General features: G+C 32.8%; 1 long non-coding RNA gene across 2 annotated transcripts in view; it reads left to right on the top strand.

Moving 5' to 3' along the window:
* Window positions 1-282: 282 nt before the first annotated feature.
* Window positions 283-14118, top strand: part of LOC141566253 (uncharacterized) — a 145358-nt gene continuing 131522 nt past the window's right edge. For both annotated transcript variants that reach the window (XR_012489258.1, XR_012489259.1), the window contains exons 1-2: window positions 283-331; window positions 2045-2131. This is a non-coding gene — a long non-coding RNA (uncharacterized LOC141566253). The remainder of the gene's footprint in view (window positions 332-2044; window positions 2132-14118) is intronic.

The raw sequence follows: 14118 nt of genomic DNA on the forward strand, positions 1-14118 counted from the left end.
AGTAAAATTTATTTGTTTATTCATAAATATATAGTAAAACTTATTTGCTTATTCATAAATATCTGGATTGGTGTTATCTTAAATTATACTAATGTCAAAACAATTGCTTGATGTAGGGTTGCCATTTTCATTTGCAAGCACATGGTACTAGTAATCTTTGGACTATTTTAAAGGTTGCTATAGAATTATTGTCATAAACAGAATTTGACTTTTTTTTTTCCTTCTGCAGTATTTTGGAATCAAGCCAATGGAAACCAAGCAACTAAAATGTTGTAACAAAACAGAACTCTGATTTTACTGAAAGCTTCTTTATAGGAGTGGTGGCGATAATGTTAGTTGGGTTAATTCTAAATTATATCTAGTCATGCAGTTTGAACTATTGACCATAAAATTTAAAATGGCAAGCACTTAGAATATCTCCAGTCATTTTTGTTATCGTTTAGCTATCCACTGCTGATTCTGATTCAGAGGAATGATAAAGTCAAAGGTAAACTACATATTTTTCAAATGTTCAATCTGTATGTGTTGAAAAAATATTTCCAACTATTAGTAGGTATATTCTAAAATCTTTGTTCTTTCAGTGATATTGTTTAGAACTAAATGAAAATAAATTCTATTTCAATAACATTTTGTTATGGTCATTTTTATATCATAAAGCTTTTGGGAAAGAATATTTTCTTAGCATTCAAATATGAAGTTTGTGATAATTGGTCAGAAAATGAATATTTGTTTTCTGTTGATAAAACACACTTATCTAACTAGCATTATGGATGGTTTATTCCAAAAGTAAGTCACAGCTGGCAGTGTACAGGTAACTTTATTACTGAACTATCATTTTCTTGATCAATTGTCCTGGGAAATGCTATGTTTTCTAATCTAGATTTGCAAATATCCTTTGCCTGCTAGGCAGAACAGGTATAGAAACAAAAGTCATGCTAATTTGTTTCACATGTATAGGAATTTTTCTTTTTTTTATTGTTCCCTATGGAAAAGAAAGAGCTATTTTGTATTACAAACACTCATATTTCATGTCTTAAATTCAATTTGGTTATAAAAAATCCTATCTGACTTTGAAATAACTTGACTTTTGATAGCAGCCTCCATCACTGGATCCCAAAACATAACATTTGATTTTCTTAGACAATTTAGGGTGGAAAATCAAGATCAGATTATGCATCTTACCATGATGTCCTGATCTGATCTGGGGACTTATTGCTACTATATGCTTTGTGGCACACCCAGAGGCTGAAGAATTAAGTATAGATACTAGCAGACATTCTTGAACTCTGAGTGGGCACGTTACCAACTGGGTAATGCCACACCTCACAAAGAGAAATGAATTTTAAAAAGACTGTCAGTTAGAGATGATAGAGAGTATGTTGATAACATGATTTTTAGTTCTGATTTGTTTAGTAATAACTGAATTCAATCTTTATTATAGCTTCGAGACATTGCCTTACTTTGGGTACTAATATCTGGCTTCAGCAGCAGTACCATCAGTATTTCAAGCTATGTGAAAATTAAATGGCAAGGTTGGCTTATAAACAGTCCTGGACAAACTATTACCTTTGAAAATGGCATAGTACCTTTTATGGGCTAAATATCAAGTGATTCTATCTTTTTGGAAAGTTGAAATCTCTCAATTATGACAACTATTTACATGCATTTTCTCTATTGGTTGTGGAGGGAGAGACTTTGGTCCAGAAATTTTCTGTTTTTCTTTTGTTGGCAGTAATAATAGTATGTGGTATGCAAGGACATATCATATAAATCAGTAAGTAACAATTACAATAGCTAACCAGACATTGATTAAAATGAAAAAAAAAAAAAAAAGACAGCCTTATCAATTAGTAGAATAGATAATTATCTAAGATTTTTAATAATGTAAAGAAATCTACTTATTCTACTAAAAAACAAGCCCCCAAATTCTATTTCCTTGTCAATGTTGCCTGAAGGTGGTATCTCTTATTGACTAATAGGATTATAAATTTAAATATGAAAAATGACTTTAAAGATTATCTCATCTAGCCCTTTTATTTTCTAGGTGAGAAGTTTGAAGTAGTGTATATTGATTGAACTTGAGCTGAGCAACATCTGTATTCAAATCTTGCTTCCAAGTGTGTGACCATAGGTAAACCATAAACTTTATAAATCTCAGTTTCTTTAATTGAAATATGTCTATTGGGAAAAAAATGTTTCTTAAAGTTTTCACTTTTAAATCTATTGTTTTATGAGAAATCAAGGTGGAGAGATATAAGACCACTTGTCTATCGTGTTATTAGTAAGTGGAAAGGGAATATTGAAACCCATGCCTTCTAACCCCAAATTCAGGATTTTTCATACCACTTATTTATTCAGTGAATTTAATATTTATAATATTTATACAACTCATGTGATTTGAGCACTGTGATGTGTTAAAAGTGATATAATAGCAAATAATTGAGTATATCTAGTCTCCTGGACCTTGTGGTATCTTAGAAGAGTAGAACAAAAATAAAGACAATTAAGATACATGATAATGCAAGGTTAATTTATTAGAAAAGTACAAAACAAAGTTCTATGTAAGATCTTAGGGACAGAGGTCAGATACACTCCTGTTTAGCACCTTCCAAAGATGGCTTATTGTCTGCTGAACAAGGTCCATATCCTTTAGAATGACATTCAACGGTCTCCACAGTTTGATATCACTCCTCTCAGATTTCCAGGTTAATACCTCTTTTTTTTTTTTTTTTCCATCAAGCACTAGAACACCTGTATTCTAATAAAAATTAAATTAAATACAGTGTACATGTCTTGTGTTATTCTCTTCTCCATATTTTAGTTCATACTGGCATAGTGGCATTTTCTCCCCAATCTTTCTAGAAATTCTAATCTTTCTTTAAGATGCAGAATAAAATTGCCCTTTTCAAAACTCTTTTTCTTCAAACAGTCCTTTTTCTTCATTTGGATTCATAATACTTTGTCTTTTTTCTTTTTTTTTTTTGGTATTATGGCTTTTTGAGCATCTGTCATGTCATCTTCCCCCCACCAGATTATAAATTCCATGAGGGAAGGATTGTCCTTATTTATCCTTTTATTTTTCCTAGGGCCCAGGATATAGGTGTTTTATATCCAGTATGTTTTTTAATAGATTTTCACTATTTTCATAGGGATTTCATTCATTCAAATAGATATGACTTTGATCATTATTAATTCAAATCCTCTTAGGAGAAGCAAAGAAAAACTACTAATCAATTACAATTTAGTATAAGTTTCAAATACTTTATTGAGATCAAATTTTGATAAAGACATACTCTTGACAATACTTCTTGCTTGAGAGATTAAAAGGGGGGAAAAAAAAAACTCGAAGGTTTGTTTAAATTTGGGCCTAACAGAACATAATCCTCCCCTCCCTTTTTTTTTTTTTCCTTTAAACTTACAAACTTTATGACTCACTGACACTTTCGTTTATTTGAAATTACCTGAATTTTTAATGCTATCTGTTTTTACAGTCCTTTTCCTGAATATTTTTTCTTGTTGTTTCTGCTTTCTGGATAAATTTAATTGGGGGGGGGGTGAGTTTTCCACTTTTACTTTTACAATCCTATACAAAAGACTCTGGGGCTTTGTAATCCTAGGCAAGGATGAACATGTCCTTGATTGCATACACATTCCATCAACACCTTTACTTCTCACCTAGGGACATAGTTGCATGTAATTTCAGAAGAATTGCCCTTTACACTGCCTATTACATTCAATGTTTTTGCATCTAAATATAAAACAATATGGGCTTGAGGATAAGAGCATTAGGGAAGAAAACATGCTGCTACTATGTTTTTTGAATAGTGCTATTGTAATGCTGGAGAAACTGAGGCAAGACACAGAGTGGATTTTAATATTTTAATTGTGGTGAATTTAGACTAGCTAAAGCCAGTTGGCAGCATGGGGCTCTTGTCTCAAAGCATTCAGCAGTGAGAAACTAATTCAAGAGACTTTTATAGTTAGGGGAAACAAAGGCAGATAAGGGGGAGGGGAGGTGGAAGGCAAGGATAATGGACAAGCCACAATTCCAGGAAAGGATCATAACTCAGTCCTGACAAGATAAGGATAAGGGAGATGAGGACACTGGGTGAGTAGACAAAATAAGAAGGTTCAGTGCAGGAGACAGCAACCTCAAGAGGCAATACTTAAAAGAAGGGGCAATTATCTCAGCAAACATTTGTCATACGCCGCCACCAATCTCTCAATGGTAATTCAGGGTCTATTCTCCAACACATTCCCAATGGCAAAGGACAAAGGAGTGGGGCAATAACAGCACAATCAGGGCAAACTGATTTTTTTTTTTTTTTTTTTTAATGAAATGAGTCAGCACAAATTTCACTCTCAACTATTTAGACATCGCTCCTAATTCTTTACTGTTTCTTTGACATATAGATTGCTTTTTTCCAAGTTACTATGCCATAATTTAATTGTCTTTGCTGATGTCTGTCTAACCATTAATAGTCCTACTTTTAAATTTCATTTTCTTGCCTCTAATCCCTGATATTTCTATTCTCCTCTTAGTTTTCCCTAACTCTGTAATATGATAGATAGATAGGTATAAATAAGAATTGGAATGAAAAAAAACAATGCCTGCTTAAGAGTACCATTGTCTCTCACCAACAATTTTAAAGAGATACTTTGACATGATTGTTGGAAGAAAATGTAGTTTAAGATGTTTGCCTTTTTCTTTAAAGAAAACATAGTTACTTTATCTCAAAACAACCACGAGTCTTATAGCACATTTATGGGTATTGAAAAGTCCCAGAATTTAGTAAGGATCTTTTTGAGACAAAGTAGAATGCAAATGTGAAGAGGGAAACAAAGAAAGGTGAAAACAGTTACTAATTCTATGATGAGTAACCATGTCCCCAAATCAATAAACAGTAGTTTTATGTACCATATTTGAAAAAAAAAAAAATGCCCAAAGTTAATAGATTGATCTTTCTAATAACTTAAAAAATATAAATAAAATATGTGATAGCATCTTCCGTAATTAACAAATATACTTGACTAATTACATGATCTTTGCTCAAAGATAACATTTTTTTAAACTTTAAATTAATTCACTCACAAAAATAGTTTTATTGCCTTTGGAAATAAGTTTAACAGTATACTTGTGTATCCACAAGATGGTAACTAAGTTGGGGTGACAAAGGTATTGCCCTAGGATGCTGATTTATTAGAGGGAGAGGAATATTTCTACCCTGAAGAATCATTCTACCTTGTCCCCATTCCCTTGCCCTTCCCTAAACCACTTAACAAGTCTCAACTGTACAATAAACTTTCCCTAGGTCACTTTGCCAGTGTCTTTCCTACATTTCTCATTGTCCTCTAAATTTATAAGGCTAATGGAGGTAAAAGACTATTAGCATTATCATGACTATTGTAATAGGCCAGACTCTGGGAGAATGATTACTTCTTTTTCTAGTTTCACTGTACCTAGGAGAGTCTTTGCAAATCTTTCCCCTTGCCCCCAGCTGAATTTGTCAGGGAAATGAGAATTCCTATTTATGAGTTTGGGTGGGTGATGACAATGATTTTCAACTATGCCTTGAATTCAGGAATTGTTCTGACACAGTTGTAATGGTAAAGAGCATGATACACCCTTTGTATAAAGCCTTTTTGTCCTGCCAATCTCATTATGATTTTGCTTTCAGCCTGAATTAACAGTTGCAGTAGAGTATTCCTTTGATGAGATTTTTGTTTCTTTTTTCACTTTTCCTATATGCATATATATCTTTCTTCTTTCTTCTATTTCTACTTCTTCAGTACTTCTTGCTTCCTTCTACTTCTCTATATTGGAAAGTGCCCTCAAATATTTTAATTCCTTGCTTCAGATGATACTGGATAACTCCCACAGCCTTTCCTCTTTTCACCTTGGAAAAGGTTCATGGAAAGAAACTGAGTAACAGCAGCTAAAGAATAACAACAACAAAAAAAGTACTATAGTATTCCAACTTATTCTGAGTTTAGCTTGTCATCACAATATAATCACTTATACTCTTCTGTATCTTTGCTATTTTTGAAGCATAGAAAATGTTTATTCTACCTCATGAAAAAGTGAAATAGATGTTCGATCATAGTCATTGAATGTCCCTGTAGAACCTTTAAAGGGCAAATAAATTAAAAAACAACAAAAATGTCAAATTAGTTTTAAAATAAGGAAATTATATATAGACATAGTAATTTGAGAAAAAAGTATTAAATTATAATTATTAGAGAAAGAAATTAGATTTTTCCTAGAAATTTGGTAAACATACACAGTGAGCTATACTAATATGCAACATGTCTTTTGTTAAACTCTCACAAAGGAAAGATGACTCAATATTCATAAGTCAAATAATTTCACAATTTTTAAAAATTGAAATTTATACTCCTCTAAGAGATTGAAGTATATTAATGAATAATTTTGTTTCAAAATGAACTTATAACAGAGATCACTATATACTGAAAATAATAGGGGTAGCTAGGTAGTGCAGTGGATAGAGCATTAGTCCTGAAGTCAGGAGGACCTGAGTTCAAATCTGAACTCAGACATTTGACACTTCCTAGCCATGTGACCCTGGGCAAGTCATTTAGCCCCAATTGCCTCAACATCAACATGAAATAATAATAACATTAATTCCTTAAATGAAATACATAATTCTTATATTCTCATCCACTTGAGAAGAAAAGTGATTTTCTAGGAGTTGTCAAGAACTGGGTTCAAGTTTGGTCTAATTCATGTTAGTCATGTGATCCTATCAACTCCTATCACTATCGAACTTCTCAGGTTCCTGGGCAAAATCCTAAAACTGTTAAATATAACCTGGTTGCTGACCTGCACTGGAAGAAAGTCTATATACTTTATGAGATTTTGCCACCAGTATGAAATTCTTCTCATTTCCACCCATACTCCCTCTTTTTCTCTTCCTCCCACAACTCACATTTTTGCTTTTCACATATGAAAGGATTATCTATAATCAAAATATATTTTAAAAATTTTACATGTATAACAACTTTCTTCATTTCTTAGAAAATTAAAATAATAGATTCTCACTTATACAGATATTATTATTTTACATCTATCTATCTATCTATCTATCTATCTATCTATCTATCTATCTATCTAAAATCTATTTCATTGAGTGAAAACTAAGGAATTTCCTTAGAGCAAAGAGAGCCTTAAATTATAAAAATCAGGGCTGAAATAGGATATTTATTTTTTTAGCTGGTTTTAGAGAAATTTCACACAATTACTTTCAAAGGTTATGTTTAATATATGTCTATTAGTGTACTTACCAAAGACAAAACAAGGAGTTTTTTTCACAGTTCATTCAGATAATGGGTGACAATTCACAGGCAACTCCATATAGAGAATGAGGGTCTACTTTGGAATGGGAGAACTTATGGACACTGAAAAAATTTTCCTGAGAGCAAATAGTTGCATTGTGTATAAAACTGTTAGTAATTCTGGAACATATGCATAAAATGTATGCATATAATACAAATATGGTCTGGTAGGATGGAGATAGTAAAAATCTTTAGCATTTTATAAATATTACCTATTGCATGCTATACTTTATTTATATTCCTGAACATAGGTTCATAGATTTTTCTTGTTATAGGGCCACAAGTCCCCAAAATCTCTATCCTGAAATAACATAAGCTTTAAATAAAAACAACAAAAACAAAAACAAAAACAAAGAGAGAGAGAGAGAGAGAGAGAGAGAGAGAGAGAGAGAGAGAGAGAGAGAGAGAGAGAGAGAGAGAGAGAGACAGAGAGAGAGAGAGAGAGAGAGAGAGAGAGAGAGAGAGGGAGGGAGGGAGAGGGAGAGAGAGAGAGAGAGAGAGAGAGAGAGAGAGAGAGAGAGAGAGAGAGAGAATATACCTCTGTCCTTGAATCACCCTTACTTCAACAGACACTGTAAGATGATAATACTAATTTTACTCACTTTCACAGATGCAGAAATTGCCATAATGGGACATTAACTCCCTTTTTGGGAAAACCAAATGAAAGCTTCACATTCTTTCAGCATACTGAGAATTACAATTTGGCTTTTGTGAACCTTCCCTTTTGTGAATAAAGGCTTCATTGCTGAGTATATGGTATACTTTGTAGTTGTGCTGCTCTTTTCTCATGGGGCATATGTATTCTGTTTTGCCCCTTTTGAATTCTCTTTATTTGCCTTCATCCCCAACGTGTTATAAGCATTGTTGAGCTTAGTCCCCATATCTTTAAATAATATGCACAACAGAGTGGATGACCAAAATGAACAGTGGAACCACATAGATTATTTCACCCATGGGAAACATAGGGTTCTACAAAAAGCAGAAGGATTGATAGGTCTGCATTTGACCTCTGAGCTTTTTTTTTTTTTTTTTTTTTTTTTTTATTATTACTTTCACATCCAACAATATGCAGTATTCTGAGTACAAAGTGATGAGAGATGGTAATGGGAGGAACAATCACAATAATAATCAATGAGGAAAGCCTAAGTACCAGATATTGATCCCATGGTAATATCAGAACAGAAATGGCCTCCCATTTTAAGATAGAATGCATATTCCTTCTCATTTATCCCCCTTCCACATCCCCCCCCAAAAAAAGAAACACCATATCAAATATCTGCGACATGAGAAGAAAAGCTTATTTGGAAGAGTGAGAGGAAGGGTCAAAAGGAGATGTGTTTTTATGTGTGTGTGTGTGTGTGTGTGTGTGTGTGTGTGTGTGTGTTTTATTCTATGTAATTCCCTTTATGTTATCTCACTCCTAACTTTCTCTTAGAACTTTGGATCATAATCCTCCTACTCCTACTGTCATTTAGCCTCCAGCCATCTTTATTATTATTTTGCTACTTCCCTTTTGCAAATTTGTGACCTTGCTATAGCAAGATATATCTGTAATTTTTGAAAATTTAAGGCAGAAATTGAAGTAATCCAAAATTTTAAGCTTTGAATGCATTTTTGTTATTTTCCCCCTTCATGTTAAATATTTGTAAAGCTTGTCATACATTTGGCTCCTGGCTATTGATTGTGACTTTAAGATATCTCTTAATGAATTTAGATATATTAGAGTTCTGATAAGTACTTAATATAGAAGTCTATGTATGCTTTACACTCTTGCTGTAAGCATGTCTGTATCTCATAAATTAATTGACCATAATAGCCAATGATTTGGCAATTTTGGAGTTATTATAATAAAACTGACTATTGAAGAAATTCCAGTTTCTAGATAGTGAGAGAGCAATTTACAATGTGAAGAATTCACGAGACATTTATCATAGTCAAAAAGGATATAATTTATTAATATGAAGCAGCTTATGGGATAAATCAAATATGATTAGAAAACATGTTTTGAATGAAGAGGACTTTTAAAGTCAGAGGGAAGAGGGAGAAGGAAGTAAGGGTGAGATTTAGGAAATTCAAGAGAAGTTAGGGAAGCATATGGGAGGAACCACAGAGGGGCCTAGTCTAGAAAAAAACATGTACTCTTGAGAGCAATAGCAAGACATGGTTGAGTCTGTCTTAAGTATGCTAATCAAGACAGTCTCAGGAATTAGCCAACTTCTGTTAGTGACAATGGAAACAGGATAGGTGGATTTAAATTGTGACAAAGGAGGCAAGATGGACTGCTTGAAGTTCTTGTTCCATGTCAGAATTGTTTAGTGCTATTATCCTATTTCTCTAGAATTGCTCTCATTTAAAAAAAAAAAAATAGTTTATAGAACTATGACTGGTATACAAATAAATGTGCATAGAAGATAGTTGGCCTAAGTATTTGGGTGAGGCATATATAAAATTTTCACATAAAATCTTGTTCAAATTCATTTGTGAAATTATATTGAAAAAAAGGCAGATATGAAATATACATATATATATATATAGACATATACATATATATGTGCTTTAAGGTTATTAACTAATGTTTATATATATATATATATATGTATATATTTAAATATTTTTTGGATTGAACTGTTTTGACTCCTAGGATCAATGTTATACCTATTATTATTATTGCTCTCCATGAAATATATATCATTCTTGAAGTATATTGACTATAAGAAATAATTTTAGTATAATAAGGATTTGAGCAAAAATAGCTTATAGTAATAACTAGCATTTTTATAATATTTTAAGTTTACGAATGTTTTGCATATTAACACATTTGATCCATACCACAATAGTGTGAGATAGATGCTATTATTATGTCAATTTTATAGAAAGAAACTGGGACATAGGGATTGTCATTGATTTTGCATCATTACACTGCTAGAAAGTATTTGAGGCAATATTCTAACTCAGACATTCCTGATTGTTAAGTCTTGTGCTCCATCTGATGAGGGGAGCCCCGAAACTCTTACTCTCTCTCTCTCTCTCTCAAACTTTGGGGAGAAGCTTGGGAGGAAAGCTTGGGAACTTCCTCAGAGAAGTTCTCTCCTGAGAGACCCAACCCAGGGAATTAAGATAAAGTAATTTCATTCTGTTATCAGGGTGAGAGTAGTTGAGTCCAGGACCACTCCTACTTAGCCCTAGCTGGAGATGAGATTTCTATCCAACTCTATATGAAGGAGTCTTCCAACTGATCAATTCCAAGCCACCTCTACTCACAGAAGAGTCCCTTTCTGATTTTCCAATCTTCATATACTTTATTCTTCTATATCTACTCTACAATCCAGTAACAATGATCTTGTTAATGTTCTACGAATATGAAATCCAGTCTTTTGGCTCCATCCTCCCATGTCCGGAATACTGTCTTTCCTCAGTCCTGCCTCCTAACTGCTCTCAATTTGGTTCATCTCATTGTTGAAGAAGAGTCATGTTCATCAGAATTGATCAACATATAATATTGTTGTTGAAGTGTATAATCATCTCCTGGTCCTGCTCATTTCACTCAGCATCAGTTCATGTAAGTCTCTCCAGGCCTTTCTGAAATCATCCTGCTGGTCATTTCTTACAGAACAATAATATTCCATGACATTCATATACCACAATTTACAGAACTAGTGATTTAAAAGGAACTAGATTTAAAGGAATTATAACAACTTCATGTTGATTTTGAGGAAAAGCCTTATAAGTGGCTAGTCTATATCTAGTCTGGAAAAGACAGGTATATGTAGTCAGTATTTGAAATTATGTCCTCTTGAAGTAGATTATGAGGGCATAGTTTTAGATTTCTAGAGAGTAATAGAATGGGAAATCATTTATGAAGTAGTAATTTAAAACAATGTTTTGAGACATGAAGAAATCACATGATACATTGTCCATGGGAAAGACATTTGCCATTTATTACATTAAATAGCTCACAGGATCAACCAAATATGACTAAACAAGGCAGAATCATAAATGATTAAGCAATGTTCTTCTGGGTTGGGAGACTTTTAAAGTCTGTGGGGAGAGGAGGTGCAAAAGCAGGATAGGGAGGAACTAGGAGTTGGGAAAGAGCTAGGGAGAAGTCAGAGAGGGATCAAAGAGAAGCCAGGTAAAATTTATATAAGTGATCAGGTCACAGATTTGTCTAAATATATGTAATCAAGACAGTCTCAAAAGTTCGCCTATCAGTATGTAACAAGGAAGATGGATTTGAGTTTCTGACAATGGAGGTTAGAGATGGACTGATTAGAATTCTAGCTTCCATATCACTCAGACCCTTGAGACAATACTCTCTCCAACTTATCACACTGCCTGCAATTAGAGTAAAGATAAACCTTTAAGGACAAAGTTCTAAGGCAAGTAGGTGGTGCAATGGATGCCAGGTCTGAAGTAAGGAAAACCAGAGTTCAAATTTGGTGTCAGATATTTATTAGCTGTGTGAACTTGGGCAAGTCACTTAACATTGTTGGTCTCTATTTCCTTATCTATAAAGTGAGCTAGAGAAGGAAATGGTAAGCTATTTCAACATCTTTGCTGAAACCCCAAATGGGGTCACTAAGAGTCAGACATAACTGAACCAACACCACTACCATCACTATCACCACAGCCATAGAGTAGACATGCAGCTTAAATGTGCATCAATAAAACATGAAGATGAAAATTGGAAAATCAGATGGGAAATAGTCTGAAGTGGGATTCAGTTAGTATTCTTTAGAGTGTAGGGGGAAAAAAAAAAATTGTAGAATTAATATATCACTATTTTGAGTCTTATGAAGTAGTAAGTCTATTTTTCTATCATAATAAAATAAAATTTGATCAGTCTGAAAAGATCTGCTTTTCACTGGTTCAGTTTTTATTCTATTAAATATTTTTAACAATTAATTTTTGAATGATTTTTCATCATATAAGTTATATAATAGGTAGCTTTGGGGGCAGCTAGATGGTGCAGTGGGTAGAGAGCACCAGTCCTGAAGTCAGGAGAATCTGAGTTCAAATCTGGCCTCAAACACTTAACTTGTTCTAGCTATGTGATCTTGGGCAAGTCACTTAATCCCAATTGCTTTAGCCAAAAAAAAAAAAAAAAAAAAAAGAATAAAAAAGACAGTCTTGGATTTTAAGTTTTCTTAAGGCGGTAGGTTCCTTGAGAATAATAGCCATGCCAAAGACATCTCTATTAGTAAAGGTAATTATAATGATGGTGATAACAATAACTCACATTTGTATAGTACACTAAAGGTTGCCAAGCACTTCTATGACTTACACAATATATAGGCACATTGTAAGTATGCAATAATAGATTGTTGAATCGAATTATACTTCCACCTTCTAGTCTATAAATATCTTATAAGGTTCCCTGAGTTTGAAAAATGGCAGCTAGTGATTTCATCAGAACTCATCCATTGTGTAGGCAATAGTGCCTATGATGTAATATGAAGGACACAAAAATTGGTTCTGGGACCAGAGTAGCTTCTTTACTAGCCTCCTATGATGCCTGACATTGTCACATTAATTAATAGATATTCAAATCATTAATCATTTATTTTATTCCTATTATGCACAAGATTATATGTGGACAGAGAACAGACCTTGGAGTTCAGGAGATGTAGATTCAAATCCTTTCTCTGGAATATACTAACTATAGAATTCATCCAAGTTACTTAACCTGAGTCATAACACTCTGAGACTAGAAGCTGTGAAATAGTTGCAATATTAATTAATAATAATAACTGCAGAAGTAATTGTCATTTTTATAACGCTTACTATGTTCCACTCACTGGGCTATGCATTTTATAATTATTATCTCAATCTCACAACAATCCAAAAAAGTAGGTCCTATTATTATTATTATTATTCCCATTTTACAAATGAGGAAACTGATGCAAACAGAGCATAAATGACTTTCCCAGCATCACAAAGCTAGTAAAAGTGAGTTCATCTTCCTGATTCCAAGCTTGTCACTGTATCCATTGCATCACCTGCTTGCTGGTATTCTGAAACCTGGAGACTCCTATATTAATGAAATGACATATACTGATAATCAAAAAAAGTAAGACTCTGTACTAAGCACTAGTGATGAAATGATAACAACAAAAAAAGTTCTTGATTACAAGGAACTTACATTCTTCTGGGCTTATCCAAAAATATTTTAAATTTTAACCAAAAAAAAAAAAAAAAAAAAAATATATATATATATATATATATATATATATATATATATATATATATGTGTGTGTGTGTGTGTGTATATATATATATATATATGTGTGTGTGTGTATATATATATATATATATATATATATATATATATATATATATATATATACATGTGTGTGTGTATATATATATATATATATATATATATATATATTAGCTTGGGGAAGTAGAAAGTAGCAGTAAAAAGAATAATAATGGAGAATTGACACTTAGATTGTGAATTGAATCAAGGTAAGGATTCTGAAATGCAGATCTGGAGAGTGAATTCCAGAAAATACCACATAGTCCATTGTTGGAAATCAGATAGTCAACACACATTTATTAAGTGTATACTATATGCTGGTTACTATGTTAAAGACTATGAATGTAATAAAAGAGTGAAAAAAAATTATCAAAATATGAAGTAAGAAAATTATCTATGAAGAAGACACTAATAGTGAGGTATTTTGGAAGGAAGTCTTCCGTAGAAGGTGGGTTTTGAGCTGAATCTTAGAAGAAGCCAGGGAAGGCAGAAGTGAAGAGCACAAA

This window comes from Sminthopsis crassicaudata, chromosome 4 (assembly GCF_048593235.1).
Source record: "Sminthopsis crassicaudata isolate SCR6 chromosome 4, ASM4859323v1, whole genome shotgun sequence".
Taxonomy (NCBI): domain Eukaryota; kingdom Metazoa; phylum Chordata; class Mammalia; order Dasyuromorphia; family Dasyuridae; genus Sminthopsis; species Sminthopsis crassicaudata.